This window comes from Pholcus phalangioides, unplaced genomic scaffold (assembly GCF_987345545.1).
Source record: "Pholcus phalangioides strain wild (caught in Gottingen) unplaced genomic scaffold, Ppha-v1.0 ptg000007l_1, whole genome shotgun sequence".
Classification (NCBI taxonomy): domain Eukaryota; kingdom Metazoa; phylum Arthropoda; class Arachnida; order Araneae; family Pholcidae; genus Pholcus; species Pholcus phalangioides.
The window spans coordinates 38,361,915-38,388,975 of NW_028301600.1; the positions used below are offsets into that span (position 1 = coordinate 38,361,915).

At 36.9% G+C, this 27,061-nt stretch overlaps 2 protein-coding genes across 9 annotated transcripts in view; one reads left to right on the forward strand and one right to left on the reverse strand.

Annotated features, from left to right (window-relative positions):
- The window catches only part of LOC149085247 (serine/threonine-protein phosphatase 2B catalytic subunit 2-like), a 48,231-nt gene extending 37,554 nt beyond the window's left edge, over positions 1-10,677 (forward strand). Inside the window, exon 14 of the mRNA XM_089233141.1 lies at positions 7,085-10,677. The gene's annotated coding sequence lies outside the window, so the exon portion shown is untranslated. The remainder of the gene's footprint in view (positions 1-7,084) is intronic.
- A 7,069-nt stretch (positions 10,678-17,746) lies between these two features.
- Positions 17,747-27,061, reverse strand: part of LOC149085248 (uncharacterized) — a 109,539-nt gene continuing 100,224 nt past the window's right edge. For all 8 annotated transcript variants that reach the window (XM_089233147.1, XM_089233146.1, XM_089233143.1 and 5 more), the window contains one exon: positions 17,747-18,467. The gene's annotated coding sequence lies outside the window, so the exon portion shown is untranslated. The remainder of the gene's footprint in view (positions 18,468-27,061) is intronic.

Below are 27,061 nucleotides of genomic sequence, written 5' to 3' on the forward strand. Positions count from 1 at the left end.
AACATTTTGAAAGCAGCGCCATTTTAAGCGCACCGTGGGTCGCTGGGCTGCATACAGAAAAACAAGATTCTGAGGCCCTACCAGGCAAATGAGCATGTATGTTTCTCGAAAATTTCAACTCTATCTCATTTTTATGAGGCCCCTCTTCTTGTGAAGCCCCTGGGCCGTGCCTGGGTTTGCCCATGCGTTAAGATAGTGATGTTTGAAAGTCCTTGTTGAGGCCCATGAACCATTGTTGCCCATCAGTTTTTCCACCCATTTTGGGCCTGCTTTGACGAAATTTTAAAGTAGCCTATTGTTCAAGTTGGGGCCCTGTTCAGTATACAGTCTATCTCAGAAGTTTAGACACTATAGATTTTTAACTGCACTATGGATACTGTTTCAAATTTTTATTTTTATTTATTTTTTTTTGCTTGTGATCAGAATGAAAAACCCACTTTAAACTTTGGTCATTATCTAGGAAAATGAGTTTTGGATAGTGTGTTTGTGGTTGTTAGAAAAAAATGAAAAGTCTACTAGTTATTAAAAGCCTGTAATTTTTGTAAATCTGGATTTTCTTTAAATTTTTGAGACAGCCATTTTGTGCATTTTTGGTACTATAAATATTCTAAATGTCATTTCATAGAAATATTTCTTTTTATAAATGTAGCAATGCTTCAGGCATTCTCCATTAAAAGGTGCTGATTTTACTTGCTGTATTTTTCTTGTTATTTTAAAAAAGTGCATTATCTAAACTTTTGAGATGGACTGTATATGCAAAATTTGGCAGAGATTGTTCCAAAATTGTATATGTGTATAGCAAACACAGACACAAAAAAAATTTTATATCCATATAGATATACAGCAAAAAATACATGGTGTTCTACATATGCTGGCAGCATTACGGAAGTGACAAACCATTTTTAATGATAAACACGTGAAACACATTTTTTGGGAATCGGGCAACCATCGTAAATATTTCAAAAGTCATTGTTAAGGCCTATGAACCATTGTTGCTCAATAATTTTTTACTCATCTCTGACAAACTTTTGAAACAGCCTATCGTTCAAGTTTGGTCCGGTTTGGCACATGTAAAATTTGGTGGAGATTGGTCTAATATTGTAGATTTGTATAGAGAACATACATACACACAGAGACCTACAGGAAATCAATTACACAACGGACACACGTGATATCCCTATTCCTTTCAGTCGTTTTGGAGTACTTTTATCAAGTTTTAACCAGTTAGCTGTCCAATTAATTCTTCCTTTTCCCCCCTTTTTTAAGTTAATGAAGCTAATGAAATGAATTTTCCTGATTAAAATATATTATTAATACATTTAAACTGACTTCGATTTTAAAAAACAGTTAAGAACATGACAACAAAAAAAGTTATGATGATTGAAATAATTACTAATTAGTTTTCAAAAATTAAAATAATTAGATTAAAAATCAGGGTGATGGCATATGCTGTCATAACCACCTGACTGGTCAAGTCAATAAAACCATTTTAACAAAAATGAAATAATGTTTCTCCGTATAAACTTTGAACCCCCCTGATGACCCTTTTAGGGTTTGAATTTTGAAAAATTCCTTTTTAATGAGTCTACATTATAAAATAACACTACTGACCAAATTTCATATTTATGGCTTTATCGGTTTTGGCTTGATGATGAATCTGTCAGTCAGAACATGTTATTTTATATACAGTCAGTGCTTGATTTTATGAACTGGCCTTTTGTCCCAGACAGCATGCGGTAGAGCTAATATTAAAATCCTCTCTATTTTGCACACTGCCATTTTTATTAACTCTCTATTTTATGAACTTGTATTCTCCGTGGCTATTTTTTATTTATATTTATTTTTTGTTATTTTATTCTTCTAACAGTCTCTAGAGTTCATTGTAACCAAAAGTAAACTTCACTTCAGACTTTCTATGTGTTTTAAGAGATAACAGGAATGGGGGAGGGGAAGGTAGAGAGTGAAATTTGCCATTACCAACATGCAGCTGTTTGCCTGCAACACCCTCAATAGATAAGATCTTATCTATAGGGGGTGTTGACACATGGCAGGAAGGATTCTCGCATGCCCTATTAGGGTGGGTCAAGTACAGCTTGAGTGCCAGGAAGGACGGTTCAATCATTGGTGGGGGGGACTATGAAGTGAGAAAATGCTTTGACAATGTAATTCAGTCTTTGTGCATTACGAATCAGACAGCAAAATTGAAATGTTATCTTACATAAATTCCAGTCTTAAATGCTGCGATGAAGCAAAAAAATATGATATTTTTGGAAAACATCAATAGAGTTGAGTGACTTCAGGTGCCTACAGATTACTCTGATGTGACATGGGACTATGTTGCAATGACGTGTCATGTCAGCACAGTCTGAACATACCTACAAAAGACTCATAGGTGGAATTTCATATTGCACACATTTCCACGTGTTCCCACATCATGTCAGAGTAGTCTGTAGGCACCTTAACTCATTTCTTCATCATCTCTCTTGTTTACAAACTTTTAATTTTTTGAACTATTTATCAAGTCTGGGTTTGTAAAAACAAGCATCGACTATACCGTAATTTCACACAACCATGGTCCTAGGTCACAGCTATGGCCAAACGTCCCTGTGCTCACTAAAACATCGATAGTCCAAATGCTAACAGCATCTAATGGACTATTTAATTACTAAAGCAAAGAGCATAGATTGTGTAATATGGAGATGTGGTTAGGTCTCCCTCTCTCCGATACTTTCCCGCGAATCAGCTATTAGTTGGGGGGGTTATGTTTTTCACGTTATCTTGTCAGCTGCAAACTTTCTTGGCTACAAGTTACTACAACAAGCTGTTCTGTGCTATTGCTGTTCTGTATTACAGGTAATTTAGTTCTTAATATGGTTAATAAACATTTTAACTGTTGCGCAGGCATAAAAATGTTTATAGGAAAAATAATAGGAAATTGCACTTTGCTGTCAACTATGGTCCAACCATTTTTATGGACTGCAAGCTGTTACACTCAGCTTCGCTCGTGTGAATTTGGTAATGTGAAAATTACTTGTCTATGATTCCCCAATGTAACATTTGAACCCCTCATGACCCCCTTGGGAGATGAATTTTCAGAAATCCTGTCTTAGTGAGTATCTACTTTATAAAATATATTACTGACTAAATTTCATATTTATATATGGCTTCAGCAATTTTGACCCAATGGTGATTACTCCATATAACCTTTGAACTTTCCTTCTTAGGGGGTTGAATTTTGAAAAATCCCTTCTCAGTGGATCTCTACATTACAGTACAAAAATACTGACCAATGTTTATAGCTTCAGCAGTTTCGGCTCGGCTGATTTCTCCATACGACCCCTCCCCCTCCCCACCACCACTATTGAACCCCCTTAGTGGTTGAATTGCGAAAACCCCCTACATACTTAGTCTTTATGTCATGAAACAAAACTTCTGACCAAATTTCATGTTGATAGCTTCAGTGGTTTTGGCTCTGTGTGATTTCTCTATGAACCCCCCTTTGTGACCCGCCTTAGAAGTCAAATTCAGAAAAACCCCTTCATTTTCTTCTAGCAAAGAGGGTAAAGATGAATATATGATATAGTTGTAGTGCATTCTCTCAACTATGGTTCGTAAGCGATTTATAGCACGAAATATTTGATGGACTTTACCAGATACCTTTATTTGGGACTTCATAACACAACTATGGTCCAAAATTTAATTTTTTAAAAATCCATATTTGAGGTACAGAAGGAATAAAAAAAGTATTTAACATTAATGCTTGATCTTTGTACAAGCAATATAAAAAAAAAATGTTTTTTGAATAGCTTGAATACAGACGGTTATAATGATTAATCTAGAAAATGGTGTTATTTTAGACCATAGTTGTGTGAAATTATGGTATACAGATTAAGTAGTGATATATTATAGATGAATAATTACAAACCATTTTTACAAATCGTTTGTAATTATTCATCTATAGCATATCACTACTTAATCTGTATACCATAATGAGCTAGTGAAATCACCAATAGAGTAAAATGGGCTTTTACTGATTAGTTTTGCTAATTATTTAGTAAATGCCCTAAATAAGAGTGTTCATGAGCATTTTCTAGACTTTTTCACCACTGTACTTTGAGAATTCTAAATTTTACTGATGAAACCTATGATTTACTGGTGTTCGGCTTTACCATAACCTATATACACTGGGAATGCATGGAAAAAAAAATTCTCACCTATAAAGCATGCACACAATCAAGAAGTTAAAATTCAATGATGAAAAATTTTCAATGAATGAAAATTTTCCCTAATTTGGGGCCCGTTTGATGGTAGTTCACACGTTAAGATGCTCATGACAATAATATATTCTCATTTTTTGTATTCATTATGTTAAAAATGTCTTTCTTTACATGTTTCTAGTCAAGTATCTGCTGGAAATGTCAGATTGCATAATTACTTTTCATTTTTATTTGAGAAGTAATATCTTTTTTCAAATCTTTTAAAACCCTTTGTTTTTATGAATATTCCCAATACCTTTGTAAAACAATTTCTTCAGAAAGTCAGAGCAACTGCAGTGAAGAATCAATCCACTATCCCATTAATTTTGGCCATTTGCAGACCTGACCAGGCATCCTATATATATTACCCACAAATTATGAAATCAAGCATTCTATAGAATACCTTTTTAAAGTCAAGTATAAAATACTGGTTTCTAATGTTAGTTTATATAGGTATAATTAACATATAAAAATAATCAAAAACACAAACATTATTTGGTACGTATGTGCTTTTATATGAAGTTCATAGTATATCACATTTTGTGTTTGGTCTAATCCCAGGTCCATCATTTCAACATTTTCTGGGAAGGAACATAGAACATATACTTAATGTATGTGTATGTATATTTCAGGTTATTTGTCAATTATTATTGCATTTTTTAAAGTTTTTGTAAAAGTCGTGGGGGAGAAGGCAATTGTCTCACCCTGACACCCCAAAAAAATGATGGGCGTGTCTAATCCAGGACTGGACAAATTGCAAAAATTCTAGGCACCAGAATAATTTTTTTAGGCGGCAAAAAATGTTAACCCAAAAAAAAAATTTTTTTTTCAACTTTTTCAGAGCCTAGTGACTCTCTTTCGTGTTGGCATATATGCTGCCATAAATTCCAAACATTTTGCGCTGCTGTCAGCCTGCAATTTAGTAGCTACACAAAGAAAATTTTAGGTGCCAATACCAATTTTTTAGTCGCCATGGTGGCCTGGCGCTTGTCCAACCCTGGTCTAATCACAAGTGCTCATATTTCATACTTTGTCTAAAAACATCAGGCATTACATACTGCATATTTTATAGCCTACTTATCATATTTAACGTGTATAAGAAACCTATTTTTTGCCAAAAATTGGGGGAGGGGGGAATGGTTCTTATGTATGGATAGTGTTGTGGCAGCAAGCATTGACATGCACATAAAGTGACCATCACAAACGATAATCTAATACAGACAGTATGCGTGGCCCCCATATCTTAGATCAGAGCCCCTAGGCTTTGATGTTTGATTTAACCCAAGCCAGACTTTTGATGGGCCCTTCTATAGTGAATTTATGGCATGAGAAAATAAAAAAATGATGGTAATTTTCCCACGCCCAGAGCCCTGTCATCTCTACCGTTGTGTGGGCCATGGCAGTATGACATAACATACTTTTGCTAATGATATAATTAAAAGAAAAAAAAACCGGATGGTATAGAGGATGATGCAATTTACAATGAGAGTAATACTCTGATGATGAATAATGAACTAGTTGACTATAATATAGCTGATTGTGATACATCAGATGAGAGAGATAAGGAATTTAATGGTATCTATGATGAATAAAAAATATCTTTTTATATGTCTTAGGCCGGCATTACACTATAAAAGTTTGGCAAAATTTCTTTTATAAAACTTGAAAAATGCAACGATAAACATATTAGTTACATTCAAGCGAATGTAACTAATAGGCTTATTGGTTGTTTTTAAAGTTTTGCAAGAGATCTTTTATCATACTTTTATAGTGTAATCCTGGCCTTAAAATATAAAAAAAAACCTGTGTGAGAATCTTGCATGATAGAAGTGAAACTTCTAGGGCTGACATGACTAGATTCAACTCAAATTTAATTTTAAATAAGATTGAGCTTGTTGACCCCTTATTTTTCTTAAACTCCTTTCCCCCACCTTAAACTTGACTTACTTGATCTAATTAACCCCAAGACACCATCTGCCCCACAGAGTTCTAATGAGTTTGGTGTCATATGGAATCATAATTGAATCTGCTGTAAATCCCATGTGTGGCAAATTTCACTAAAAATTTCTGGCTGTAAATGTGGTTGGCTCCAAATCAGAGGGTGGGGGGCGCTTGTTATCGGAACTGAAGTCGAATGCAGGGGGTCGAGTGAAGAGCAAGAGAAAAGTGAAGTGCTCTGGATGTACAGCGTTATGACAGTGTGGCCAATTAGGAGTTATCACTGTGACGTCACAAAACTTGCATTCACGTGCGAAATATACTAATATATTAATAGCGCCAATAGGTCAAGAGAGAGTAGCTTGCTCCGTGCATGTGCTTTAGGATATTCATTGTTCTGTGTCCCGATTCAAAGCCACTACTGCCCTCGCCCAACTTTATTTTCTTACACAGTGAAATGTGTATATTGACATCCTCCCCACCACCACAATCTGCTTCATCACGGTTATTCTACGGATCAGGTTTTGCGAAAAGAAAGTATTTCACTTTTTATGATGATTTTCTCTCCTTCACAGAAATTCACTCTTATGTCACTATAGAAGTTTCACTTCAAAAATATCTTTGATGAAAACTTTTTCTGAAATTTTAAGCCCGAAAAAAATCAAGGGGTTCTTTCAAAGATGGAGATAAATTTGAAAGTCTGGGGGGAGGCATGATGAGAGAGAGATGTCAGTTCATATACATGCATATACATTCTATCAGTAGGCTTCACCATTGATGCTGGTGGGGGGTACCCCCTCTTATACATGTTAAAATATGTAAATGTTTTCAAAATGTTTTCATTAATTTCATATTCCGTTTTCAAGTGTTTCATTTTCTTCTACATACAGATATGCTGAAGCTTTCCTTAAAGGAGTACTACCAGAAAAATGTCACATGCATTCAGAAAGGCAGACATTTTATATCATTGTTCTGTTAATAATATATATATTGTTATTTATTGAACTTGATATTCCATCAATTCATTTTGTTTGCTAGGCTTACCCAACAGAAAATTGAGATCATGCATGATGTATTTATAAATTATGTTTATCATATCTGTCCCATATTTTGTTATTTGCATTTATTGATACTGGTTGATCCATTGCTTTGTTGGGTTTAGATATGGTGATCAAATTATATATATAAAGATTTTTTAAGCTCAAAATAAAAGCTATTACTTCCATAGTAGATGTTTAGTGATTTGTGCGCAAGACATTTTCTGTGAAAAATATATGTGTTCAAGATGCATGTTGAAAACTTTTTTTCTTGTGACTGTGCCATTTTTTAATTATTTTTTTTCATGTCAATTCTCAAAAGAGAAAAATAATTTTGAAAGAACATTGAAAATTATTGTCCAGCCCAAATTGTTTTTTATTGCATATTGGTGTTAAAAATAACTTGTGTCTGGTAGTTCTTCAGACAGTTCAATTACATTCAAGATAATATGAAGAAATTTCTTGACAGCGATGATATTTAAATGTTTTAAAACATTTATTGTGGAGTAAACTTGAATACTGCCATGCTTTTCAAATTATTTAATTGTGCTTACTAAATCCTGAACTTGAAAGAAAAAAATCTGTATAATTTGTAATAGTTCCCATGCAAGATGTATTAACTACTTAAAGAATCTTAGTTTCTGCTGAATAGATATCATTGTGGTTTTGATTATTTTATCATAAATAACTAGTATATACTGACTTTTCTAAATTTGTAAAATACTCAAAAAACACTATTTCATATAAAATGATTTCAAGTCATTTTAGCCTCTGTGTTTAGTTTCTTTGCAGTGAAATTACATATCTTTGATATTCAGCACTTTATGTATCATTCTGTGAATAATTTTCTAATTTTTTTTATGGTATAAAAAATACTTTAATACTTGATTAATACCTTTTAAGAATATATAATGTTTTATATAGTTTAAGATGTAGGGGGCTGCTGGATTAAAATTTCCAGCTGAATCTTAGTAATGAACACTGGGTGAATATTCTTTTTGTAATGTAAAAAACAAATTGTGAAAAAATTTATTATTAATTATGCTTAACACTTAACCTGTAAAAAATTGATTTTTTTTTTCTTCATGTTCTAAAGAAAAATATTCAGTCCTTTTTATTTATGATTAAATTAAGCATTTTTTTTACTACAGACTTTCAAGGAAATAGTTTTAAAAATGAAATTAAGTTTTTTTAATGAAAAATGAACACTATTATATTAGTTTTATTCTTGAAGTTTTTTTAAAATATTTTTGGGAATGAATTTGATAATTCCAATGAAAAATTAAGTTATAGCTCTACAAATGTTTGATTTTGACTTGTAAATTTTTTGTATTATATGCTTAATTTTTCATAACAGGAACCACACATTTAGGCATGCAATAAATGTGTTATTTGTTTTTCAGTATTAATATTTGGCTGTACCAATATAGGACTATTAAATTCTGACACTGGTCTTTCAATTTTCTATCAATATATGTGTTATTACCTAAAAGTAAAACTGAAATTTCTGCCGGAATTTTTATGTAGCTCAAAATTTATGCATGCAGCTGCTGAAATCATAATGTAGAAATTCATCTTTTGATGTGCTTTATCTTTTTTTTAAATTAGTATCAGCTCTTGGTGTTTCAAACATTAAATAGGTGTAACTTTTATGCTCATTGTACAGCAGTCTCAACTGCAATATGTATGTGTGTGTGTGTGTGTGTGTTCTGTGTATAACTTTGCTCATTATTGTTGTTGCTAGTAACAAACTTTGTATACATAATTGTGCATCTTTTCAAGTCTGAAAGAAATTCAATGGGTCAACCACCTTTTTCATAAAAATGAAATTTATTATCAGTGTTTTATATGAAACCTGGATTTTTCAATAGCTTATTTCTTATGTGTTTGTAAATTAAATTTCTGTTTATATGTAATTTTTTTTAAAAATTAAAAATGAGCAGTATTATGCATGTATTCTTCTGGAGCTCATTAGTTCTTCAAGGTGAATGCATGTTACAGGGATATTCAACTGAGCTTGAAAAGACATGAGGCTGTTGTTAGGTATGTAGAGCTGTTTTTAAGTACAGGTTATATATATTAAATTAACATATACCGTTTTTTAAATCTTAAAAATTCTAAGTGATTTTTTTTGCATCTCTAAAACACCATTGATATGCATTTGTTTAAAATTTTTTTTTCAATATATTTATTTACACATGAATAAAGTATGTAATTATGTATCAGTACTCTTTGAATCCAGTTGTGGGAAACCTGTGATTTTTGGTGTCTTTCGAATATGCAATGGATTGCTTTGCATGATGAATGTTATAACTAGTCATTATGTAAATAATTATAAAAAATATGAAAAAATCAAATGTTTAATATTTTGAAAAAAATATTGCCAATATATATATATTGGTCAACAGCAATCAGTCTTTCTATATATATTATAGTGTGAATTTTCATATAAGCTCCAAAATTTCCTGATTGCCTGAAGTATGTTTCAGAGAATGTAGCTAACATGGTTTCAAACATCAAACTAGACGAAACTGCCTTTCTAATAAATTGCCAGTTTTGAATAGTTTTTATATTTTGAAGGTTACAGACTCCTCAACATTCTGAGCAAAAAAAAAAAATTGAAGATAACTGGCATATGAGAATGAAGTATGGAGTGAAATGGAACTAATAAAAAGAAAATGCTATTATTTTAAATAAAAACTGAAAGCTTAATGTTTTGATTTTGATTTCTTGAAAAAACTTGATGATAGTTTACATAAATTTCAATTTTATCAGCTTAATGTGATAATCTTTTCAAAGCTCTTAGTACTTTACTATGTTGTCTGGAAATCTGCAAATCAAATTTTTGCAGTGCTTTCACTGGTGTTATACAGAGTTTGTATTTTATTGGGAATTATAAAGATATTCATTTAATGGAAAGATCTATTGGAAATTATAAAGGAGAAAAAGAAAAAAATATTCAACCTACAATCTCTCTTAGCAATGCCATGCAATCTATATTGATGTGTTATAAAGCTTGTTGCAATGTAATTTTTATACCCATTTGTTTTTAGTTAAATGGAGCTAATATTCAATCACCATATTTTACATTTTCTCTGCTAATGAATTTGTGCCATAAACTCTTCTCTTTGTAGAGGTGTCATGAATTTTGGTACTTTCATTTCATTCTGTGTGTTTGGCTCAGTTACTTCTGACCATGGTCAGTTGTATTGGTACTGATAGTAGTACAGTAATGTGTGTTGGAAAAACTTATTTGAGACTCATTTTTCACATTCTATTGTCTCAAGTTCAATTAATTTTTTTTTTTTTTTTTTTTTTTTGAGAATACTTTCTTTAAATTTTTGATCTTGTATTGTATACTGTTACTGTTTTAACCCATCTTCAATAAAATTCAAATAATGTATATAAATGTGTTATATTAAAGGTTTCTTTATCATACACCCAAATGAGATTGTTTTGTTCCTTCACTTTCTGGAAACCTTTTTGAGGGAACTGTCCAATTGGTTCATAAGACGGGTATACACACATGATGGGGCCATAATTAAACTGACATTACTCAAAGCCATCGGTAACATGATCTAACAACCGAAACGGCACGAAATTTCGTATGGGAAACAAAGACATGGGGAAAAGGATATTTCGCGAAAAACATTACTTCCAAAAATCCCTGATAGTGGGGGGGAAGGTAGTGCGAAAAAGAAAATTAGCTTGTCTACGTAGGCTTCAACAGGAAAAAATTCGGATTAAATTAGGAGGGGAAATCCAGTCAGAGGCATCCTGATTATCAATTGTGATAGTTGCGTTAATATAGCAGAAGGCCACAGAGGCGCCGACATTAAACATTCAGAGAGGCTGAAAGTCGCCATTTTCGTCCCTTATATAAGGGACTCAAGCACGTGCACAGGAGGGGGAAGGTGAGGAAGGGTGCATTGTATGTTTATCAATTATTGAGGGGAGGGCGCTCACAATTAGCGTTCAAATTCAGGTGCCTATGCCTAGTCATGCGTACCGTATTCGCTATTTTAATGATCCTATGTTGATCATAGAATACGGGAAAAAATTCTCAAACCTTTTTACGTTCGCAGCACTTGTAGGATTGAGGTATAAACAATATCAAATGCTTCATTACACGATCTGCTTGATCTCGGCGGTATATCCTAAAGTGTCATGACATTGATTTGAAATCGGACTTTTATTGCCATGTTCAACATACAGTAAAATTCCATCACAGAAATATGTAGTGACTCTCTCGAATGATTTCATGGTCCCTCCAGATTTCCGGTAGATATTTTCGAGATGAAATTAGCAGTAGGACTGTGATTCCCAACCACTATGTTAAGGGCTTTTAGGGTGCTGCTAAAGTTTTGAGCCAAGTGTACCATGCAGGGCCGTACCCAGACATTTATTTCGGAAGGGGGGGGGGGGAATAACCAGAGAACAATAGTTTAATCGTTTATTCCGTAAAAATAATTTTCTAGCATTTCAGCGGGAGGATCGGATCCCCGGCAATTTCCCCGCCACGGCCTATCATGTGAGATTTAAAATTCTGAAGGATGCCGCGATCTGAGGCGACTGGAATAACGATATTTCTAGTGGCTATAACGCGATCGTATAAAATTTGGGAGTAGACTCATAGACGTCATAATCATCATCAGCATCACTGAGGGACAGGCGCAGAATATTCCCCACTGAAATCGATGTTAAAATTGCCGATTTTACTTTAGAAATGTGGATATAGGGTTTTCCGTCACATCAATGATTTTAAAAAGTGAATTGAATTCTTGAATTTTCGAAACATATGAGTTTTCTTAGAGCCAAGGTCCAGAAAATTAAACACAAAATAATTAGCCGGACTTACTTTTATGTTGGATGTCTATGTAATAACATTGATTTAAACTTTTTATTTATATCTTCTCAACTTCTCAAGCATGAAAAAGAAAATTAATGCCTCTCCATATTGTCTTTTAATATCCAACTGCATAAAATTAATAATGGTTCACACGCATACATAAATTACGTTGAAATAATTCCGCAGCTTTAATTTGACAGGCAGATATATAACTCCAAAAAAAAATCGAAATATTTAGTGCCCATCACAGTGAATAAGAAATCGATTTCATTGCTATATTTCCAGGGCCGGACTTAGGCAGGTGCGAAGGGTGCTATCGCACCTGGCCGCTAAATTTTTGGGGCCGCAAAAGGGGATAAAAATGTTTTGATTACATTTTGACTTCAACTTCTTAGCAAAGCAATAGCTTAAAATTCAGTCCAAGATAGAGAATCTCTAAGGTTTTAGGAGACAATCGGTTTTATACAAATACAAATACAACGCCACAACAGGCAAACTGCCCAACGAGGTGGCTGACTTAAGAACATCATGGATCCCCGAGCCCCTACCTACTACTGCTACACCACACATGCACCCCCCCCCGCGGAACCCCCCCCAACGAATCGGTAAATGCGGGAATGTGCGTGTACGTGTAGTGCAACCTGACGTATAGTTTGTTTCTGTGTAATGCTTGTTATGTGTAGTGCTGTCATCTGCCCCCAGTTTTACATACTATGAGTGAAGTGTTATGGTTGAATGATTTACTGTTGTAGGACTGTTGCTCTCTGTGGCGAGACTTTTTAACGGGGAGATCGGCTCGCATTTGCGCCTTGAAGTTGGGAACCACAGAAAACCAACTTCAGCCGACCACCACTGTGGGGTTCGAACCCGGATCCTCGCATCACGAGTCCGGCACTATAACCACTCGACCACCACAGCGGCAAGCCCTGAGAGCCCCAAATCTTCGAGTGCCTGGGGAAGCACTTGCAATTTTTTCACTGGGAAGCGTACACTTTTGTCCGTATTTATTGCCAAATGGAATTTTTTATATGACTACGAAGGAGTTTTACAGTCGTTCTCGGGCACCAGATTACCCATGGACACCCTAGGGTATTGAAAAACCTCTGTTCAGAGGGGCCGCAATTTTTTTTCGCACCGGGCCGCAAAATACTTAAGCCCGTCCCTGTATATTTCTTTAATTTAGATTTTTTATTTCATTTTGATCATTCATGAGCTGGCGGGGAAGTCGCAATGTTGGTTACCTTGGATCAACACCACACTAAATATATTTCTAGTGTGGTGTTGCTTGGATACGGTTTGCACGTCCCTCAAAGAAAAAGGGAAATATGACGTGATCCAAAAGCCTCATTGGTACTGGATAATTCGATCTCTTCAACTTTGCTTGTGCCTTTATATACTACTAGGGGGGCTCTGCCCCCCTGCCGCCTTTGGCGGCCAACCCCCCCCCCCCCCCCCACTTCTCTCCCGGACATATCTTGTTTAATTCGTCCCACTTCATCAGCGTGCTATGGAAAAGGGGAAAGGGACGTGTGAAAGCACCAGCCTACTGAAGAAGCGAATTTTAATGAAAATAATAATAAAGCAACAAAAAACAAATGAGATTCATCAAGTATCCCCAGAAAACTTCCCCAAGGGGGTCCCCAGATTCAATTCGCTGAATTTCAGTGGGGCCCCACACTGGATATATCTTGGGCTACCGATGTGTTGCAAATTTTACAATGTTAAACCACAAAAATCAATGAGATACATTCAGGGGCACCGAATTACAACCTGCCAACATTTCCATGAAGCCCTGACCTGCAAGCTTGTCGGACACCCCCCCTGTGAGAATTTTTCATTTTTATCAATTTTACAACGAATAAAATCCAGGGCCCCACATACAGTAGCGGGGACACAATACGCAGATTTTTAGTGGGGCCCCAGACTGGCTATATCTCGGGTTTCGGCTGTGGCAAATTCTACAACAGAAAAGAATGAGATTCATCCAGGGCCCCCAAAATCAAACCTGTAAACATGGGGCCCCCCGACTTGGAAGCTTGTCGGTCATCCCCCGGTGCGAGTGCCATGAAAAATTTTCATTTGTATTCGTTTTACCAACGAATAAAATCCAGGGCCCCCAACAAATTACCCGGGACACCAATTCGCATACTTTTGGTGGGGCCCCAGACTGGCTTTATCTCGGGCTTCGGCTGTTGCAAATTCTACAACAGAAAAGAATGAGATTCATCCAGGGCCCCCAAAACGAAACCTGTAAACATAGGGCCCCCGACTTGGAAGCTTGTCGGTCATCCCCCGGAGCGAGTGCCATGAAAAATTCCATTTGTATTCGTTTTACCAACGAATAAAATCCAGGGCCCCCAACCAATTACCCGGGACACCAATTCGCATACTTTTGGTGGGGCCCCAGACTGGCTTTATCTCGGGCTTCGGCTGTTGCAAATTCTACAACAGAAAAGAATGAGATTCATCCAGGGCCCCCAAAACGAAACCTGTAAACATAGGGCCCCCGACTTGGAAGCTTGTCGGTCATCCCCCGGAGCGAGTGCCATGAAAAATTTTCATTTGTATTCGTTTTACCAACGAATAAAATCCAGGGCCCCCAACAAATTACCCGGGACACCAATTCGCATACTTTTGGTGGGGCCCCAGACTGGCTTTATCTCGGGCTTCGGCTGTTGCAAATTCTACAACAGAAAAGAATGAGATTCATCCAGGGCCCCCAAAACGAAACCTGTAAACATAGGGCCCCCGACTTGGAAGCTTGTCGGTCATCCCCCGGAGCGAGTGCCATGAAAAATTTTCATTTGTATTCGTTTTACCAACGAATAAAATCCAGGGCCCCCAAAATGAAACCTGTAAACATAGGGCCCCCGACTTGGAAGCTTGTCGGTCATCCCCCGGAGCGAGTGCCATGAAAAATTTTCATTTGTATTCGTTTTACCAACGAATAAAATCCAGGGCCCCCAAAATGAAACCTGTAAACATGGGGCCCCCGACTTGGAAGCTTGTCGGTCATCCCCCGGAGCGAGTGCCATGAAAAATTTTCATTTGTATTCGTTTTACCAACGAATAAAATCCAGGGCCCCCAAAATGAAACCTGTAAACATGGGGCCCCCGACTTGGAAGCTTGTCGGTCATCCCCCCGGAGCGAGTGCCATGAAAAATTTTCATTTGTATTCGTTTTACCAACGAATAAAATCCAGGGCCCCCAACCAATTACCCGGGACACCAATTCGCATACTTTTGGTGGGGCCCCAGACTGGCTTTATCTCGGGCTTCGGCTGTTGCGAATTCTACAACAGAAAACAATGAGATCCATCACGGGCCCCTGGAAATGAAAACTTTTTACTTATCCCCGAAAATCTTCCCCGGGTACCCCGACCCTGTGTTGGGAGCACTGCTGTTGTGTGTGTATATTACACATATATATACCTCTCGGCATGGACCTCCCCCCCCCCCCCCCCACAAAGGAAGGGCTGACAGGGGCCACAACGATTCTTTTCACTTTTTGATTTTTCACGCTATAAATTAATCACAGGGGGGCCCCTGAAAAGCTGGTTTGGGGGCTCGAAATCTAAATTCCAGCCTAAGGGCTCTGCTGTAGGATGTAGGAGCCTCTTGGTACATGCACATAACATGGTCCCGATGGGTCAAATGGGTCCCGATATGTGAATATCGACCCAATATCGATATATGATATCATATCGATATATGAATGTGAATATCGATATATCAATCGAACCCACTTCCGTAACAGACTTCCGTCACTCGGTTGCTTAGCAACAGGCCCTTTTCGAGTTTGTTTGTGATTTTATATTATAGAATAGAAATAGATAGGGTAAGACGCCTTCATATACTGTATATAGGGGTTCTGCTATAGGGCGCATTAGTGGTGCCGTCACGACCGACAGCTCTGATTCCAAACAAACATGAGCTGCGTAAGATTATAAAGGAAAACGCCATAGGAGAGAGAAGACAGGTGAGTCCCGGTTTAAATTGTTTTTTCTTAAAAAAAAAACAAAGATCAAATAAGACTTCTGGGCTTTTCAAATGGAAACTTCAAACTCTTATGAACATGCAATGTTAAAAATAAAATAATGATTCGTCTCTAATTAGTTATGAAAGTTTTTATTTCTCTCACGTGCGTTTGGCCTATATATAATTGCTCTAAATATATTTATTTCATTAAATTTGAATTTTTATTTATTATCAAATAATTTCCTTTCGTTAATTAATTGACTCTTTTTGGTCAATTATTTCTTTTATTAAATCTGAAATTTGTTCCGATAATTCTGAAATTACTTTTTCCATTAACTTTGAATTTTCATCAATCATCAACTTATTTCTTTCAAAAACTCTAAATTTTTTCATAAATTACTACTTTTAACAATTATGAAATTACAAAATTATTCTCAATAATTCTGATTTCTATCAGTAGTTTTGCAATTATTGCTTTCAGTAATTCTATGACTATTTTTTCATTAATTCTAAAATTATTTCTTTCATTAAGGCGTTTTTTTTAGCATTTTGGTAAATTCTGTAAACCTTTTAGATGTCGAGTTTGGCCTCTCGAAATATGTAGCCTATATGAAACCATAGGGTCTCCCGACGGCCCTTTTAATGTATCAAATGCACAGCTTCTAAATACAGCAGTAGAGATTTCAGTGGTCAGAGCTCTTTGTGACGATTTTTTTTTTTGGAATTTAATCGTTTTTCTATGTATATAAAGTAGCTTTTTTCTAAAAATAGTCGGCGAGCCACATTTGGCCGCCAGCCATGGGTTGAAGACCCCTGACCTAAGCGAAGTTGCGATTTGTTTTCACTTTTGTATCTATTACATTTTTTTGTTTTCAAGTTTCTTCTCAAATATGGCTCGGAAAAATGTTATAAAGTTTCATAATTTACTTGATTCCATCAAAGAATCTAAACTGATAGATAGAGGGGAAAAAGCAGAATCGGATCATGTCAGATCCTTTCACTATGATAGAGATGATGAAATTATCTCGGGCATTGTCGAAGTTTTTATACAATCAGGCACAAAACGCATCATTTTTTAGAGTAAAACAAGAAGACCTGAAAAAAATTTGTTTGATTCAAGTGATCGTTGGATTTGTTCAATCGAAGCTTGGTGGATTCAAGTGATTCATGGATTTAATGTAGGAATCAAAAGCATGGCTACTAGGATAAATAGGAGTAAACAGATAGCATGCGAGAAATAAAAAGCTTTCATAGGTAATTAGAGGCCAACTATTATTATATTTTTAACATTTCATGTTCACAATGAAAGTTTTTGAAGTTTCCATTTCAAGAGCTCAAGTCTCATTTGATCTTTTTTTTTTTTTCGAAAAATAATTTAAACAGAGACTTACCTACTTCCTCTATGGCGTTTTCCTTTATAATCTTGCCCAGCTCATGTTTGTTCGAATATAGTTTGAATTAAGGCGACTGGATAGACCTTATTCTAGTGGCTATAGTTCGAATCAGCGCTGCCGGTCGTGACGTCACACTAATGCACCCTATAATCAACACCACCGTAAAGATATTTCTAGTGTGGTATTGCTATAATACGTTTGACGTGACAATCCTGCTAGCCAAGGTGAGAATCACTGTACATTAATTGTTAATTGTTGTAAAAAGTTATACAACTTTGAAAATAATTCTGAAAATAAGTTTTCGTCAAGCATTTATTGATGCACATGCTCTATAAAACACATTTTAGATAAAACTTCATGAACATTCTAACTGTTTAGTAAACTTTTTTCCGACAGAAAGCCAACAAGGGATAAGCCAACCTAGATCTGCGAATCGCGGTTGACAGTAGCCGGAGTACAGTTGTAAATAACATAAATACGTATTTTTTTTTTTTACATAAAAACGTACGAAATCCAATGACTATATAAATACTTTCTTCAATGATTGTCATAGGTTGAAGTGTGCAGAAAATACTTTTAAAGTTCTTCAAACTTCGATAAAGATAACACTTAACACAAAAATACACCTGAAAATGCTACACGTAACAAAATAAGTAGGTCCAAGGATTTCGTGATTCAATCTGGTCGCGTACGAAGATCCAAAAAGAATAATTTTCAAAGAAAACTTGACGTATGTGACATTATAAATTTCTGAATAAAAATAAAAAGAAAAACATAGTTTTTTTACGGCACACTCTCTGGAGGTTGTATAAATGATTTTTAAGCACCATAAGTTATATAAATGTATATTGCACACCGCGTTTCTCGTTCTCAGTTCCTCAGTCATTAATGTCAGTTATCACTCGGCTATTGACAAACACACTTCCCGTTTTGGTTAGTCTAGCTGGCGTGCCTGCGTCATGAGATGGACAATGAAAATGAACGACTTTGTTTTCCTTTCTTCAAAATGCTCACACTAATAAGAAAATAAATGAGAAATTCTTATAATAAATGTAAAAAACAAACAAATCTGTTATATAATCTCACACACACACACACACATAATATTTATTTATTATTTAATATTCATTCAGCACTATAAGGTTTTTAGAGAAAAATGCTTTCCGGCGCTTTTCATTTGTATAGACCCATCGTTCCCTACATGGGGCTCAATGGGGGGGGGGGGTAATTGGATTTTTTAGGGGGGGGTAACTCGGGAATGAATTAACAGTAAATCCCTGTTGCATTTCTTATGGCACTTATTATAAAAAATTATTTTATATTTATGCATTTCAGTTCAGGGCTATACAGTGTGAACGTGACCTGTTCTGCCAAACGAAAGGGGGGGGGGGGTGATAGATGAGCCCAAGTGGAACATGAAAACCTTTTCCAACCCTGTCTTATCTTAACCCGTTTTCGAGTTATGGTGGATAATCGACCAATCCGAATGGGGAAACACGCCGTTCATTTGCTAAGCAAGCAGGCTGTGAGCAGTGAAAAATTCACCGCAAAGAAAATTTCTTTTCGGTTAAGTACTTAATCGGACTTTCTGCAGTTGTCAAACCATTATTTGAATTAAATTGTGAGTATATAGAAGACTAGCTGTTACCCGCAGCTTCGCTCACGGGGATTTGGTAATCTGAAAATTATTCGTCAATGCCCCATGTAACATTTGAACCCATCTGAAAATTCATCCCCCCTTAATTGGGGGATAAATTTTCAGAAATCCTTTCTTAGTGGGTATGTACATTATAAAATATAATACTAAACTATAAATTTTTCATATTTCTGGTTTCCACAATTTCGGCTCAGTGGTGATTGCTCCATATAAACTTTGAGGTTCATGGCAAATTGTTACTTTGACTGTCGCACCGGCATGTAACATCCCGGGGAAAAAGAAGGTCAGAAAGCCCAGCCGGCCACATTGGAAAAGAGGCAGATTGGCCCACCGGCGCCCCATGTAAATTGCGCCCCCATTTGGTGCTGTGGTTCCAACTTTTGAATCTATATGTCATACATGCATATGCGGCGCACGATTTTGGATTGTTTGTATTGTCTGCACATAGTTTTTTTTTTTTTTTTTAATACACTCATGTCCATAAATTAAGGATAATGCCAGCTCCGGCAAATAAAGTTTCAGAAACAAAACAAACGTTACTTATTCATAAAGCCCATTTATTAAACAAAAGATAAAGAACAAAAACGATGGTGTATGTATGATACCATTCATAAAAACTACGATTTTTGCTCCCTGGAGCAATTGTAAAAAATATCTCCTTTACAAAAACTTACTATTACATGGTTGGTATGATTGTTAATACATTGTACGTCTCCCATGCGATGAAATACAGTCCGTACAACGCCTAGGCATGCTGAGTATCAAATTATCGATCTGATCTTGGGGAAGATCACTCCACTCAGCAAGCAATGCTCTCCGAAGTTCCGGTACACATGTAGGAGGTGGTTGACGGGCTGCAACTCGTCGGCCAAGCATGTCCCACACATACTCTATCGGATTCAAGTCAGGTGAGAATGCTGGCCATTCCATACGGGTTATATCCTCAGATTCAAGGCATTCGTTTACGATGTTTGCTCGGTCAGGACGGGCGTTGTCATCCATAAACACAAATTCTGCGCCCATGGCACCCCTAAACAAACGTCCATGTTGTTCCAGAATGATGTCCCGATAAATTTGGGCTTTCATGGTTCCGGTTTGAACATGCAGATCTGTTCTGGAACCCAGTATAATTCCACCCCAAACGAGCAATGCTGCACCACCGTAACGGTGTCGTTCAATGATGTTGTCTGGGTGGTAACGGGTACCTGGCGTTCTCCATATGAAAGTCCGACGTGAATCAGACTGCAAGCTAAACCTGGACTCTTCGGAAAACATCACACAAGCCCACTGTGACGATGTCCACATTGCATGTTCTCTACTCCAGGCTAATCGCTGCCGACAGTGAGTTGCCGTGAGCTTGAACACATCTGACAGGCCTGCGAGCATATAGACCAATATCTCCCAAACGTCTGTAGTCGGTTTGCCTTGAAACTGTGGTACCCGTGGCTGCAGATAACTGACGAGACAGGTCGGATGCTGTGCTCTGCTTCTTTTGGCAGTTACTGCCAAATACCGGTCTTCATTCGGCGTTGTAACTCGGGGGCGACCTGTACTGTAACGTCTACTGATATTTCCGTTATCTTGGAATCGTTGCCAAAGCCTAGAGATGACACTTTGGGCAATTCCAAGTTCCTCGGATACTTCCATCTGAGTACGCCCACATTCCAGGCGGCCGATAATTCTACCACGTAAAAAATCATCCACATGCGTCCTCTGTGTCATAACTATTCGCTTATGGCACTGAGCGCCTTACAGAACTCTTGTGAACAATTTTACTTCTTTGCCACCATTCCTTATATACCCCCCCCCCCTTACACTCTCGTCATTGTGACGTACTATCGGCATCATCTGGTGGCTTCCTGAAATTTGCATATCATTCTTGCAGATGTGTGTGATAATTCTACAGGTGAAATTTTTACTTTAGATTTCGATTTCCGTGCGATTCTGAATTATCCTTAATTTATGGACATGAGTGTATATCTGTAGTATTTTTTTGATGTGGCACACGTGCATTTCTCTGCACACATGACTTTTGGCAAATTGCAGCTTTGACTGTCGCACCTGCATGTGGCTCCTCAAGTGAAAAGGACAAGAAACCAGACCGCTCGGAGGTGCAGCAAATAACAAGAACAAGATTGAATGTCGACAAATCAAATAACTTCATACGTAGTCAAGAATAACGCGCCGATCGAGGCCCTTGTCGCGAGGCGTTCCATGTTTTCCTTGATGAGAAGCGATGTTCCCGTCCTGTAGAAAATTGTTCTCTCATATCCACAATAGAAGTTCTTGGGGGTAGGGATGGTAGGGGTGGTCGGAGGTCTCCCTTCGCGTGCTGTGGCACGACCACCTGGTTATATAGGAGGTCGTGGCTGTGGTCCGCGCCGGCGGGGCCTTGTCACGGGTGTCGGGGCGGAAGGGGAATCGCACTCGCGGTGCTGTCCTGACTTTGTCGAGCGGTGATGTGCCCGGGGATTGGGGTTTGGGTGTGGGGGTGTGGTTGTGCTGCTTGGGGAGTTGGCGGGATGTTCGTCCGAACCGGGTGTGCTTTCCCGGCCGGCTTGTCGATTTGAGTTTTCTCCGGCACGCCCACGATCTCACGATCAATGAGCTTATATCGCAAAAGCGACAGAGCCTGGGCGTGTTCGCTTCTAAACTAAACTAACCTTTGAGGTCCTTCCCCCGCCCCCCCCCCATGTAAACTTGGGGGTGGAATTTTGAAAAACCTCAAGCCTCGTTTACCTTAAGCCTCGTTTATATGTGCAATGAAACATCCCGGGAAGCTCCCGGTAACAGAGATTTTCACTACAACCCGTTTGCATGCCATTTAGTTTATGCCGGTATTCCCCCCTTCTTTCTGGAAGTCGTCACTGGTCACGTGGGTTGAACGGGTGGTTGGCTCAAGATGGCCGACGAAGGAGCTAAGCAGCAATTTTCGCGGCACAAAGGATTATGGGAGAGGAGATCGAAGTCACTCACCATTATTCCGCAACAAAGATGGGACTCTTTTAACGGATCTCCGTCCCTCATTTTTTCCCCATGAGGAAAAAAAGTTGCCATGCAGGTAATAATCACCAAAGCTACCCTCAATCTTGCACATGTAAACGGGGCTTATGTGAGTCTTTATGTCATAAAGCAAAACTATTGACAAAATCTGATATTATAGCTTCAGCGGTTTCGGCTCGGTGATGATGAATCAGTCAGGACATGTTATTTTATATACATAGATACTGATTTATTGATTAAACATAAATTGATATTTGTAAATTTTCTTTTGGAAACTCAAACTTGGTACTTTGGTCAATTTGAAATTGGTAATTTGGTAAATTTGAAAATATTGAAAGAATAGGTGAACATCAGTTAGTAGTTAGGAGAAAGGATGACGATATTCACCATATAGGTAGTTTTTATTGGTTAAGGAGAACTTAATCAAAAAATATTATAGTTATAAAATAATTATACTATATATTCGGTTTACCCACACTCAAAGGCGGTTTACCCAAAACCCTACAGTTGACATGCATCCATTTTGTGATCTGGAGAGATTTTCAATAATCCAGATCCATCCAAAACTATATCGATTGATGCAGTTGGATGTTAAAAGACAATACGGAGGCATTAATTTTCTTTTCATGCTTGAGAAGATATAAATAAAAAGTTGAAATCAAAAATGTTATTGCATGGATATTCAACTTGAAAGTAGATCCGGCTAATTATTTTATGTTTAATTTTCTGGACTTTTTGTATCTGCCTAAACAAATACATGGTTCGAAAAATCAAGAATTCAATTCACTTTTTAAAATTATTGATGTGACGGAAAACCCTATTAAATTTCCGCATTTCTAAAGTAAAATCAGCAATTTTAACATTGATTTCAATAGGGAATATCCTGTGCCTGTCCCTCAAAGTGATGCTGATGATGATTATGACAACTATGCTCGTCCCAAAATTTATACGATCGCGGCATCCTCAAGAATTTTAAATCTTACATGGCAGGCCGTAGGGGAGGGCGGGGGAAGAACCGGGGGTCTGGCCCTCTCGTCGGAATGCTAGAAAATTATTTTTATGTAACGAATTGTTAAATCTATTGTTCTATAACTCTGGTTATACCCCGCAACGAAATACTGGTCGTCCCCCTCCGAAATAAATGTCTGGCTACGGCCCTGCATGGTACACTTACCTCAAAACTTTAGCAACACCCTAAAAACCCTTAACATAGTGGTTGGGAATCACAGTCCTATTACTCATTTCAATATAATTTTATCCCAAAATATCTACCGGAAATCTTTGGGTTTCGTTATGAAATTACATTTTCTATTTGGGCTCGTCTATCACTCGCATTCGTTTAGCAGAACAGGTCACGTTTACCCTGTATAGTAAGGGATGTTTCATCTCTTTGATGTTGCGCTTGCCGCCTTGGCTCAGTGGGCGTGATCTTGGAGCTGCTGTGTGATTGTCGCAGACCGGTTGATAATTTCGAGAGAGGGAATGAGTTTTTAAATCTCCGTGGTATAAGCGCGAGGCATTCAACTATAGAAAAGTGTTATTAAAGAGCTGGAAAGAGACCTTCCCGAAGGAGTTCCCTCATAAATATGCCCACAAGCGATCCACATTTATTCCCGGATAAGGACTTTATCGGAATTAAAAGTTTGAATAGGGATAAAAAAGTGCATTAGGAAAAAGATGAAAAAAGCAAAAAAATGGATAAAATCTGAAAAATGATTGGTAAGTAATAATGTTTTTATTAGCATCAAAATAATAATAATAAACAACTTCAAACATTTTATATTAGGATTTTTTTTTTATATTTTCTTCCCATATTTTTATGTTGCAGTTTTATAGTAATAACGAAGTCTAAGGCTTTTAAAAGCTACATCTAATTCAAATGAAAACAAGAAGGTGATTAAAAGTTATTAGAAAGTTCAGAATATAATTGAAATAATCTGTGTCGAGTTGGCTTTCAATCAACCCAATAAAACTTAATGTACGTGATTCAACTGAAATGAATTCGAGAAAAATATTTTTATATAGTGGAAGTTACCTCATTAGAAAATGCAAAACTTCGTATTTTAAAATGTAGAGAGAGAATGGTATTTTTTAGACTATTCTGAGGAGCCGCGGATAAATGTTGTCATGGGAAGAGAGATGGGGGTGGCAAAAGTGTGAGAACCCCTGGTCTATGGTATAGAATAGTGGTTCTCAACCTTTGGAAGCCCGCGGCCTGGTTGAGTATTTTTTTTCGAGTGGAAGGCCAGATCATAAACACGACCATGGGAAATGAATGGGGAAGAATTAAAAGATGAATCACTCACGGCCCGGTGGTTGAGAAACACTGGTATAGACACTTCGACTTCTTATGAAAAATTATAAGCTTTGTCACACAACTAGAGAGGTGCTGCCGGCTCTGGTGCCCGGAGCGAGGGTGCCAAACTGGGTGCCAGATTCACCCTTCAAACACTCATAAAATTTTATTGGGGGGGGGGGGCAAAATGCTTGATGCTGTGGTTGGACCGACTATCTAGTTGCGGACTTCTATTCTTGCCTAGAAGTCCTTGTTATCTATAAGTGTATGCATATTATAAGTAGAGCCCGGAAGAGTTCTGGCAAAATTATATAAATGCCTTTTTTTGCCTATTCTTAAACTTTTTTTTAAAAATGCTCTTTTGAATTTTTCCTGCCATAAATGCCCATTTCAGCATTGTTTTATGCTTATCCGCGATTTTTAAAGGCCATTGTAGAGCTTAGATATTTTTAGCCTTGAGAATTTCCAAAGGAATTGTTCGTTTTACAATCTTAACTTTCAGTACTAATTCTTATCAGAAAGCCTCCTCTCAGTATGTTTAAGCACAAAAAAGCGTAAGTGCCGAAACCAGAAAACTTGGTGTTATGAAACATGGAAGTGACACAAAGGGACGTTCTTTCTCTACTATGCATAACTTTCAGATATCCTAACAATCAACAAACCGTTGAACTCATATCGTAAAGTATTGTAAGAGTGCTAATTATAACGAACAGAATTATAATTACAATTATTTATCTATGCATGAACTTTGCTTCAGTCGGATGGTGTTAGATATGAATGTTATTGTTTCAGACAGTTGCTCTGCAATATTGTAGTTTTGCTTCTCCACATGTTTACGTAACATGTCTTGCTCACGCATTACACAGCATTGTAGATAGACCGGAGGGCTCTAAATTTAAAGCCCGTATTACAGTAAAACCACTCTTAACGCGACCGCGTTAAGAGTGGTATCCCCTCTTTTAAGGATAAATGATATTTTCCCCTTGCATAATAAAAAAATTGCATTTCGAACCCCTTATTAACGGTCACCCCTTTTTTTACGAACGAAATATTTTGCAGTCCCGCCTGTGTCCGCAAAAGAGAGGTTTTACTATATTTTGATTTTTTATACCATGAATTCACTGAAAATAACCACGGCAAGTCATTTTACATGAGATCAAAATAATCTCCGAAATCAGACAGATCTTATAATTTGATACAGACCAGATCGAATATAAAGCGCAATGTTTGAAAATTCCGTGAATATGCGGTTATTATAAAACTTTTTTTTAATAATTCCACATGAAAAAAAAGTTAGTTACGATTCAATTATTATTCTTCAATGTCAGCTAACATTATTTCCCGTCTTAGCTTATTACGTATTTAGAATCGAATAATTAACATTCGAATAAATCACTCTGAACTTAAACCTCAACGATCAGAGACGTTTATTTTTATAACCTGATACTATAAACTTATAACTTGGCTAATAATGCAGCCATTACTAAATACAGTAAAACCTCGGTAAGTCGTCACCCAAATAAGTCGTTACACCGGTTAAGCCATAATTTTTCTTCGGTCCCGCGCGCCCGTCCAGCTTTCATAGATGGCCATGTTATTAAACCCTCGGTTCCTCATCGCCAATTTCGGTTAGCTAGTCACAATAGAAAAATTTGTGAGAGGAATAGATGATTTCTATGGGTCCCTTTAAAGAGAGAGCTAGATAGCAGCACTGCTATATGTTAAAAAGTGACCGTAAAAGAGAGAGAGGAGAGAGCTTTATATATAAACTGAAGAGCCAAAAAAACTGGTACAGGCATGCGTATGCAAATAAAGAGATATGGAACCAATCAGAGTATGGCGCTGCGGTCGGCAACGCCTATATAACACAACAAGTGTCTGGCATAGTTGTTAGATCGGTTACTGCTGCTACAATGGCAGGTTATCGAGATTTAAGTGAGTTTGAACGTGGTGTTATAGTCGGCGCACGAGAGATGGGACATAGCATCTCCGAGGTAGCGATGAAATTTGGATTTTCACGTACGACCATTTCACGAGTATACAGTGAATATCGGGAATCCGGTAAAAAATTAAATCTACGACATCGCTGCGGCGGAAAAAGATCATGCAAGAACGGGACCAACGACGACTGACGAGAATCATTAAACGTGACAGACGTGCAACCCTTCCGCAAATTGCTTTCATTTGCCGAAAATTTCATTTGCCGACTAAAAAAAATCAGTTCTTGAAACGTTAGGGTCTGTTCGAGCTGGACCTGATTTCTCTGTAGGAGATTTCTAATTTAGGGCTTTTTTTCAAATTTGAACAAAATATTTCTTCCCAAGTTGTGAAAAGTTCTTCTAATGTCTGCTTTACCCTGCCGAGGTCCCCCTCAATTCCGGACCTGTGTTCGAGATTACTTCATGAACTACTGATGAAGGATTCAAAACACTGAAATATTAAATGTTACATGTATTTATATATAAAATTGACGTTTATAGGAAAATGTTAACTATATTCTAACAGTTACTTTTTTTTGATCAGTCTAAATTTAAAAAATACTAGTATAAATTTTACCATAGTAAGTTGAAAAATAAATGCTCAGATAGGCAAAAAACAATTTTTTTCCCTTTTATCTATATATATAGAAACGAATGTATGACTGTTTGTCCTT